The sequence below is a fragment of the Vanellus vanellus genome (genome assembly GCF_965231255.1).
Source record: "Vanellus vanellus genome assembly, chromosome: 4".
NCBI lineage: Eukaryota > Metazoa > Chordata > Aves > Charadriiformes > Charadriidae > Vanellus > Vanellus vanellus.
Window position 1 is genome coordinate 68,404,856 of NC_138909.1, and position 10,934 is coordinate 68,415,789.

A 10,934-nucleotide genomic window follows, 5' to 3' on the forward strand; every position below is an offset into this window, starting at 1 on the left:
AGCATATATAAAAGGAGTTGGGACTAAACCTCTGTCCCTTCAGCTGTTTTATACAGCCTTTTAATTTCCGCTGCCTGCCTGAGGTACAGAAGTGCTCCCTTGGCTGATGTTAATACTAACACTCTTTTCTATGGGGCCAACCCAGAGGGCACAGCATCATTTCTTCCATGCAGGATATTTTGCTGTATACCCACCATACCTGGACTTGTGCAAACATTTCCTTTGGTTTTGACCCTCGAGAGGGTCTGCACACACTGCACGTTCCAGGTTCAAAAAACTTCCATTATTTAAAACAGAACTATAGAAGCCATGGAGTTAGAAACCACAGATTTTCATAATGTTAGCATGAAAAAATAAAACTGACTCAAAGTTCTATGATCTAATGAAGTATGAAATAGGGAAGGCAGCTTGGCTTGCACTTTACTGCGATTACAGTTCCATTCCAGGTTAAGCCTAAATCTATTCATGTACAGCTAGCGTTAGGATGATAACCTTCTCTCTTCCCTTACACCTCCCCTGGACTTTGATACCCCAAGTGACCTGCTTCAGGTCATTAAAACAGCAGAAGCCTTGCTAAATCCAAGACAGCGGGTAACTTCCTGTTGGTTTAATGAGCTGAAGTAGCTCACATAAGAATTGCATACACACTATCAGAGGTGTTGGAGAGGGATCAAAACTCAGTCCTACAAGCTTGGATAGATTAAAACTGTTGTGAATCTACAGCCTGAGACTTCTCAACTCTTCTAAGTTTTCCAGGCACACGTCACTTGTCTTAACAATACAGTTTGCAAACAGATTGCATCTCAAACTTCCCCAGCAAGACGTGTTTTGCTTATATACAAACAGCAACAGCCAGCATGGACCCGCCCCTGGCTCTGCTGCAGTCCTTAAACTTAGAGGAGGAAAGGAATCGAGCTTCCAAGTTGAATTAAGTGTAAGATCTGAAAATATCAGAGCTGCCTTCCCGGAATGTTTACCAATCCTTTCATCTTCAGACCAGTATGTTAACCTTTCTTGTGGGAAGCAAAGGAGAGAGAGCTCAACTTTGTGCTGCCATTGCATCAGAAGTGGGATCTTAATGGTTGAAATAGAAAATGCTTGACATTTTATATTGAAATTTTGTGGTTTCTGAGTCTGTTATAAACTCTAAATAAATTTTTTCATCTTATGAAAAATCAACTTGTGGCTTTTGTGCTTTATGCATTTTCTGATTATATAACAGTTGCATAAAAATAAGTACTAAGATATATCCTTCATTAGATATATGGAAAGCACCGACTATATATTTGCCAACAGTATATGCCGAATCCTAGTCTAACCATTAACACACATAAGGATCAGAATATTAGGAGGTGGGTTTTAAGTTATGTGTAGATATTCAAATTATTTCTGTTTAAATGTAGATTCCTTCTTTTCCTCCAAACACTGGAAGACCAAATCAAGATTTCATTTTCTCAAAATATTATTGATATCAATAAAAGCAATTAAAAAAACCTAGTCATCTTCAACAGAACTAAATTCAGCTATGAGTCACCACATTGTATCTGTAAAATAAAAAAAGCTTTAGATGTTTTTAAAGTATCACAGTACTGTTTAGTAGAGAAATCAAATGATACTTTCCTACTTTAGTAGGCCTTTCTAAGCATTTTCATAAGTGCATACAAGTTTTACATGCACATTTTTGTATCAAAGATTGCTATAATACTGAGTGACAGTGGAAGACTACTTGCAAGTTGCATATTACTAGTTATGGTTATGGCAGGACATAGAATCATGGAATAGTTTGGGTTGGAAGGGGCCTGTAAAGGTCATCTAGTTCAAACCCCTGCAATGAGCGGGGACATCTTCAACTAGATAAGGTCGCTCAGAGCCCCGTCCAACCTGACCTGGAATGTTTCCAGGGATGGGGCATCTACCACCTCTCTGGGCAACCTGGGCCAGTGTTTCACTACTCTCATCTTAACAAATTTCTTCCATCTAGTCTGAATCTACCTTTTCTTAGTTTAAAGCCATTACCCCTTGTCCTATCACAATAGGCCCTGCTAAAAAACTTGTCCCCATCTTTCTTGTAGGCCCCCTTTATGTACTGAAAGGCCCCAGTAAAGTCTCCCTGGAGCCTTCTCTTCTCCAGTCTGAACAACCCCAACTCTCTCAGCCTTACTTCGCAGGAGAGGTGTTCTATTCCTCTGATCATCTTTGTGGCCCTCCTCTGGACGTGCTCCAACAGGTCCATGTCTTTCCTGTGTTGAGGGCCCCAGAGCTGAATGCAGTACTCCAGGTGGGGTCTCATGAGAATGGAGTAGAGGGGCAGAATGACCTCCCTCAACCTGCTGGCCATGTTTCTTTTGATGCAGCCCAGGATATGGTTAGCTTTCTGGGTGCACATTGTCGGCTCATGTCCAGCTTTTCATCCACCAGTATCCCCAAGTCCTTATTGTCAGGGCTGCTCTCAATCCCATCATCCCCCAGCCTGTAGTGATACCAGGGGCTGCCCCAACCCAGGTGCAGGACCCTGCACTCAGCCTCATTGAACCTCATGAGGTTCACATGGGCCCACTTGTTGAGCTTGTCCAGGTCCCTCTGGATGCCATCCAGTCCATCAGGCATGTCAACTGCTCCACTCAGCTTGGTGTCCATAAAATTGCTGAGGGTGCACTCAATCCCCCTGTCCATGTCATTAATGAAGATGTTCTGGTAGCATACATCTGCTTTCATATTGTGAGGGCCCTGAGGGCATCACAAGGCCTGACTGTCAGTGCTCCCCACAGCCCTGCCTAGCCTGGCCATAGGCTCCACCGAGCTAGGCCTACCTGCAGGCTGACAGCCCAGTCCAGCCTTGGCCTGGCCCCACCCTGGAGATGCCTGATGGCCTGGGCTGGGGTTGCCTCAGTGCCCCCAGACCCGCCCCACTCCCAGGCTGGGGTAGAGAGAGAGGCCCCAGCTGCAAGGCCCAGCCCTGCCATGCCCTGGGTAGGGGAGCCTCCGCCACTCCATGTCCCAGCCCCAAGGAGCCACCAGCCCCTGCTGCACTCTGAACCATGAAAAATGATGCAAGTAAAACAAACAAACAAACAAGTTAAAGAAATGCAACAAAATATACACATTTTTTCAATATCAGGCATATGCACACCTCAAACCTGCAGGATATAGAAAGCTTCCCACATTCAGACATCTCTTATCTGATATCTAAAAGTGCCCTGTGCCGGTTTTGGTTTGGTTTTGATTTTTTTTTTTTCTGGTGGTGGTGGCTTGTTTTTTTTTTTAAATATTTATGGTTTTTATACTTACATATGTTTATCTTCCTTCAGCTCCACTGAGTGTCAAGAATTCTTAGCCATTTCTAACACTGCAGTACACTTTTCATAATAAATGTGAAAGACGATTATTTCAGAAATCATTTTTAAATACCACACACAATTTCCTCCATAATATTCAGCTATTAAATAATTATGTGAGAACCAAATCTTCTTCAGTTCCCTCAGATGTTGATGCAAAGAAACACAAACACTGCCTTGAACAATCCATTCTGCTCAGACAATTCTGAGAATAAAATTTAATACCTTGAGAAAGCAGATCAAGTCACAGGAAAAAGTTACTAGAATCAAGAGTAAACTGTGTATTTTAAGACTTCTCTCAAAAACTACACAGGTTTTAAGACACCTCCTCCTCTTTACTCCAAACACCATAACTTCAGATACCAATCAGTTATATTTCCTATATTCAGAGGTCTCACTTATGAAGTAAAACTTAAATGTTTCAGCTTTTTTTCAGTACAAAAGGACTTCATGAGCGAGTTGGTTGGCCAATACCTATTTTTGTTTCTGTATTTGATGTAATGCTATATAGGTGACTGTGAACACACATGTAGCAATAAAAAACAGGCAACAGGATGGGAAACTATTATAAGAGCTGGTATTTCTATGAAAGATTTTTCATCTCGGAAGCTCATGTTTTACTCGTTATTCTCCAAAGCTAGTTAATACAGCTTAAAGGGAATTTGTAACCTTTCTGTTTATAAACAAAGAGTCATTGACTAAAAGTAAGTTTAGCACCTTCTCATTTAGCAGTGGGTCACCACTGGATTATGAAAAAAGTTTCAGATCACTGCAGAGATTCCAGATATGGCACCAGGAGTGGAAGACAACCCAGTCCACCCAACTCAAGGAAGTTAATAATTTCCTAGAGAAAACGTTACGGGGGAAGTCTGTTTACAGAGCAACAGAATAACCTGAAATTTGATACTGCAGAATTCTTCAGTTGAGCAAACAAAACCCTAACAAGAAAGCAGGAATGTGGAAATAGATAAATTCCACACAGATTTTTTTTTTTTCCTTTTAAAGAACAAAGGCAAATTGGCTGGGCAAGTGTTGCTATAGAGACCTTGCATTAAAAATTAAAATCCAGAAATAGAAAGTCTATTATTTTCTGAAAGACACTTCAGATTTGATTGCTTTAATCTAAAAATTACCAATTTTTATCATAATTTAAATCATGAAACAAGAAACACTGACTTAAAAATAAAAAAATGGATCTTGACCTTACGCTGTATTTGTAGTTTCAATTTCCTAAATGTGATTTAATTTTCCAAAAGATTAATTCTTGCTGATGCATCACATTTCACTAAATAAGAATAGAATATCTCAACATTTATTAAGGTCTGTATATATGGTATTTCATATTTTTATTCAAACGCCTGCATTGTACATTTTAGGTACATTGAAATAATCTTAATAGATTATTTATCTTGAATTGCGATATCTCTCCTTGCATGTAGATGGAAAATAGAATCCCTCTAAATTGCGCAAGAGCATCACTTCAAAATTAAATATATTAGAACTTCTTCTAGGAGACTCTGCCGAGGCACAAAGAAAACAAGGAGCTGATTGGTGACAGCCAGCATGGCTTCACCAAGGGCAAGTCATGCCTGACAAATTTGGTGGCCTTCTACGAAGGGGTTACAGTGGCAGTGGACAAGGGAAGACCAACTGACATCATCTACCTGGACTTGTGCAAAGTGTTTGACACTGTCCCACACGATATCCTGGTGTCTAAATTGAAGAGACATGGATTTGAAAAATGGAACACTCGGTGGATAAAGAACTGTCTGGATGGTCGCACACAAAGAGTTGTGGTCAACGGCTTGATGTCCAAGTGGAGAGCAGTGACGAATGGCGTTCCTCAGGGATCAGTACTGGGCATGTACTGTTCAACATCTTTGTTGGTTGACATGGACAGTGGGGTCGAGTGCACCCTCAGCAAGTTTGCCGATGATACCAAGCTCTTTGGCGAGGTAGACACGCTGGAGGGGAGGCATGCCATCCAGAGGGACCTGGACAGGCTGGAGAGGTGGGCCCAAGCCAACCTCATGCAGTTCAACAAGGCCAAGTGCAAGGTCTTACATCTGGGTCGGGGAAATCCCAAGCACAAATACAGGCTCAGCGGGGAATGGCTGGAGAGCAGCCCTGAGGAGAAGGACCTGGGGTGCCAACTGACAAGAAGCTCAACACAAGCCAGCAATGTGCGATCACAGCCCAGAGGCCAACTGTATCCTGGGCTGCATCAGAAGTGTGGCCAGCAGGTCAAAGGAGGAGATTCTGCCCCTCTACTCCACTCTCGTGAGACCCCACCTGGAGTACTGCATCCAGCTCTGGAGTCCCCAACATAAGAAGGACATGGACCTGCTGGAGTGTGTCCACAGGAGAGCCACGAGGATGATCTGAGGGCTAGAGCACCTCCCCTATGAGGAGAGGCTGAAAGAGTTGGGGCTGTTCAGCCTGGAGAAGAGAAAGCTCCGGGGAGATCTTATTGCAGCCTACCAACACCCCCAGGTCCTTTTCTGCCAGGCAGCTTTCCAGCTTTTCCAAGCCTGTAGCGCTGCATGGGGTTGTTGTGAACCAAGTGCAGGACCCGGCACTTTGCCTTGTTGAACCTCATACCATTGGCCTTGGCGCCAATCCAGCCTGTCCAGATCCCTCTGTAGAACCTTCCTACCCTCAAGCAGGTCGACACTCCCACCTAACACATCATCTGCAAACTTACTGAGGGTGCACTCGAACCAACTGAAAAACATTTTATTCTGTAGTGACACAGAAAAAAACCCGTCTTTCAGGAAATACACCATACCAATACTATGTCAGGTTGCAGATTACTTAAGTACTGAACCAACCCCACAATAAAACCATGTCACATGAAGACTACAGTTTAACTTGTTTGCTCATTGAGCTTCCTTCTATTTACTCTGAGCTACAGAGTAGCTTGATTTTTATGAAGGTACAGAAGCAGAATGGAGCAAGGCAACACCCTCAGCTATTCACTTTTAACCTCAAGCATGGCCAGATTTTTCAATAATCTATGATCACATGTGGTATCCCCCTGCTTTGAACACTTGGAGCTGTAACAGGCAATAGCAAGTAACTTACCTAGACTTACACAAAATGAAAGGAAGGTAAGTGACAAAGGCAAGACAACTAGAGATCAAAATGAATGTATGAATGAGATTAAAACACCGTTTAAGTATTTGAGGACAAGCTGTTGGGATCTGGCCAAGAATGAATAACCTAGGTTGTTTCTATCTCCTCTCTAAAGGTTGGTATCTAAATAAAGCTTTACTGTCCTTTAGTTCTCATTTGAGAACTTCTTCCAGAAACAAGATGATACCAAATGAACTTACAGACATTCCTCAGATTAGTTTTTCCCAACAATCTTCAGAAAAAAATAAAGATCCATGCAAATTTCCCTATTTCCAATAAAGATGTGGTATATTAAGAGACTTTGCTGTGGTCAGAAGTGGTACAAGTTTCTCCAGAATCCAGTTCCACAACTGAGGAAATATTACAGATTTTTATCCCGAGAAATTTCAATTTGGTAGATAAAAGTGACACAGGGATTAATCTAACAAGTATACAACACTATTTTGCCAGAACAATGCTGTTGTCTGATTTTAGTTATTGTTAGTTTTTAATGATTAATCTCCTGTTTATGCAGACTTGCATACGAAACTCATCCAGTTAGCATCTGCAAAAAAGAGTTGTACTAACATTAATCAAAATCAAGACAAAATATCAAAAGCCCTACAAAATAATACACATATTCCATCTTGCCTGGGAATTACTTTTCCAGAGCCATACATGAGCATTAATTACCAGCCGACGCACACCGCTATTGTTTTGACATACGCCACAAAGATCCTGTTCTTCCTCATTGCTTTGATTAAAAATTTGGCTTAGGGAGCAGTTTACATTGTTCCTTTTAATAACTGCAGCAGCTACTTCCAGGCTGCTGCCTTTGTGCCTACCTCACCCTTTCCTTTCCTGGGGCACAGGAGATGTGGCCACTCACCCCCAGGGCAGCAAATGCAATTGCAGAGAAACAGTGAGGCACCTCAAATCTCTGATTAAATGAAATTAGGGCTTTTAAATACATATTTATTTTTTTTTTACACTAACATACAGTCAAAAGTTTTTTGAGTGATCGATAAAAGCTTCAATAGCTCCCTCTGCTGCCAGCAAATATGTATTTCAACTGCTCAATGCCACACCTGCTCACAGCTGACAGAAAATGTCACATTCCTGTCTCTCTCTCTATGCATGTACATGTGTGCACATGCATATACACAGAGAGGTATGTAGAATCTTTGAAAAATAAGATTTAGGAAATACTATGGGTATTTTAATTTAACACTCTCCTAAGACTGCTGCTTTTAAAGAATAATTATTTTGACTTTAAATCAAAATACTTAAGGCCAGCAGTTAAATACTCACTATTTTAATATGATAATTTCAAAATACTATCTACTCAGTGCAAAAATCACACCATAATACCTGGTTATCTAGCTGGATATATAGTGACACCCATGCAGCAATGGCATTTTTTAGGGCAGTAAGAGACAAGAGCTTGGCTCAAACTCTTGCTACCTTGACTGTCACCCCAGGACCACCATTTCAAGACCATCAACACAACCTCGCAGGACAAGCACGAGTGCTTCCCGTCCACCACTGCTGCATACTTAACTCTGCAGCCACAAGAAATAAGACTGGGATGACTAACTGAAAATAGGCAAGGGAAGCTGGGGGGGGGGGGGGGGGGGGAAACAGAGGGTTTATACATATAAAAGCGAGGGGCTACATTGATAGAAAAATACATTTGCCATTATATCCTCCTTTGTACAAGGCAGCTACGCTGCAGCTAAACTTGATGCCGTTGCATCTCTACAGCACTAGGGGCTGCACAGATAGAATTTAAGAGGAGGTGTTTCAGCTAAGATACAACAGGTCTGCTCTGCAGAGACTCAAACACAGACCAAAACAAAGCAAGCCTGTCTGTGCGTCCAGAAGCAGATGACCCACACAACAGGCTCTGGACTAAGGCCCATCCATGTCACAGGTGACTTGGTACCTTCCCTTTCCTCATCTCCATCCAGCCTTACACATCCTTTTACTAGTTTTGCCTCACCAGATGATCTTAACCTGCCAGGAACGCAGCTCTGAAAATGACTGTGTGCCTTGCAGCTCTGCGGAGTGGTAGTTCAAAAAAAAAAGAAAAAAAAAAAAATCAGCCAGCCCTGCCACAGGTGGTGCAGAAAGGGGATGAAACGGTGCACCCAGAGCAAAAGATACAATCAAATCATGGCAAGAGTAAACAGACCAGCAGCATCTACAACTGGAGAGGAAGAAAAAAAATAATAATAATAATAAAAAAAAAAAAATCAACAAGGATACAGAAAATGAGAGTGAAAAATAAATCGCACGCAGCGTCTGCCAGTACTTTGGGCCTAAGTGGAAACTCCCCTCAAACAAAATTCCCAAATAACAGAACTTCACAAAACACTGAGGAAAAAAAAAAATATATAAATCCATCTTTATCTGGCCAAGTCTTACACCTTGTTAATTCACATTAGATAGCTAAGGCTTAACCAGTCTGTTGCCTTGTTTATCCATTAGCAGTAGTATTACACGCTTAGCAGGAAAAAGGAAAGAACAGGCCTAACGTGCACAGAAACCCTAGTCTCACAGGTACAAATTGGTTAGCACTGGAAACCACATCCAGGGCACAGATGGGAGTACTCAACATCCATTAAACATCCAGGAAACTTAATTCCTTCAGAGAGACATTCTCATGTTCCAACCCTGTAAGCACTTTCAGCGTTACCCAACTAGAATAGACCATATGTCCTCCTCTCATTGAGAGGAATAATCTCAGAAAAAGGCACTTTCTAACCCACATCGTTTTGTATTAGTATGCAGTAAGTACAAACTCAATTCATTTGTGGGGGAAAAAAACACAACCAAAACCACAACCAAAACACAAACCCAAACAAACTTACCAGACACCCTTTTTCCAACCCCCGTCATTTCCTGTTATGCTTTTAGTGCCCATCTCCCCCCTTCTGCGCCTTTCAGTTTCCTCTGCCACCCAGTACCACCAACAGCCGCCTCTCTCCAGCGGGCTCAAGCGATGCTCCCGCTCCAAGCTGTGCACACACACACACTTCAGGAGTGCTGGAATGGCCTGGGATCATTTCTGCAGAGAGTGCATACCTGCAACATCGACTGACACACTTCAAGTAACACAGAAAGCACCTGTGCTGTAGCTTTTTTTTTTTTTCCTCCCTCCTTTAAATGACAGCAGCTGGCTGAAATGACACTTTCCACAAGCAACACATGAAACAGTTGTGAGTACAGGGATCATATAAGGTACCAATTTTGTCAAGGTTTCTGTACCTGTGAAAAATAGGGAGACAGTTCAGAAAGAAAATGGCAACGAGCTACCAAGTACATTATGGCATGCTTTCCAAATGAGGTTGTTTATAAAAAGATTCAGAAATAAGAGAAGAAATACTTTAATCCTTATAGTGTTTCAAAGTACATTGCACATGTGCTCTGTGCTCTTTACAAGTACAATCAGATTTTACTAAAGTAGAAGCAGCTCCCTCATTTGTTTGGCTACAGCAGCATGAGGTAGAATCCTGAATTTTGGAATAAAGTGTCTTGTATTGGGGAAAAATAACAGAAGTATTATCCATGCAAAAAAAAAAAATCCATCTGGAAAAAATATTCACATTTATTTTGAGGACTTCCCTATGTCAGTCCAGTCATAAGAGAATTTCTTCAACTTTAATACAGCAATCCTATTGTATTTCAACATATGCACATATTATCTAGTAAAAAATGTGTTTTATGTAAAATTACAGTCATCCTTATGTTTTCTGGCATCAAAGTTTGTTGATATGGTTATATTTTCATTCAGTTTTAATTTCAATATAACCTAAAACCGTCACTGAATGCATTAGAAAGTCAAGGAAAAGGGGGCAGGGGGGGAAACATGCTAAGGGAACAAGTAGTAAGATATATTACTTTCAGGTTACTTTGTAAGGTAGAAGAAAAAAGGAACAAAAAACATCCCTGAAAATGAGAATCAAAGTGTGTTCCATTTCCAGAAGCTTCACTATCAGCAGTGTTTCAGTTCTCTTTAAAAAATTAAGGCCTGAGGGATTTTTTTCTTTTCTTTTTTTTTTTTTTAATTCTGAATATAAACATCTAAAGTTCAAATACAGACCTCAAAACAGACCTTGTGTGTTGCACCTAGGTACACTGAAATAAAGAACAAAAACCTGCAAACAGGATGGTACACGGATAATTACAGCTCAGCTAACCACAACAAATTGCTTTGAGCCTCCTTCACTCTATTCATACAACAAAACTCATTTTTTAATATCATTTACAGATCGCAGTCATCTTTGAGAACTTAATGGAACAAATTAAGCATTGTAGCATCACAGAGGGACACAGTCTGAGAGGAAACAACTGCAAAGAGCTTCCTGTCATTTGTAATTTTTCATTCCATACCTTGTGAAAACAATTGAGAATAAAAGGAATGTTGTGTATTTTTTAAAAGCTCAATGTCAAATATAATAACAAGTTAAAAGTCTTGATACT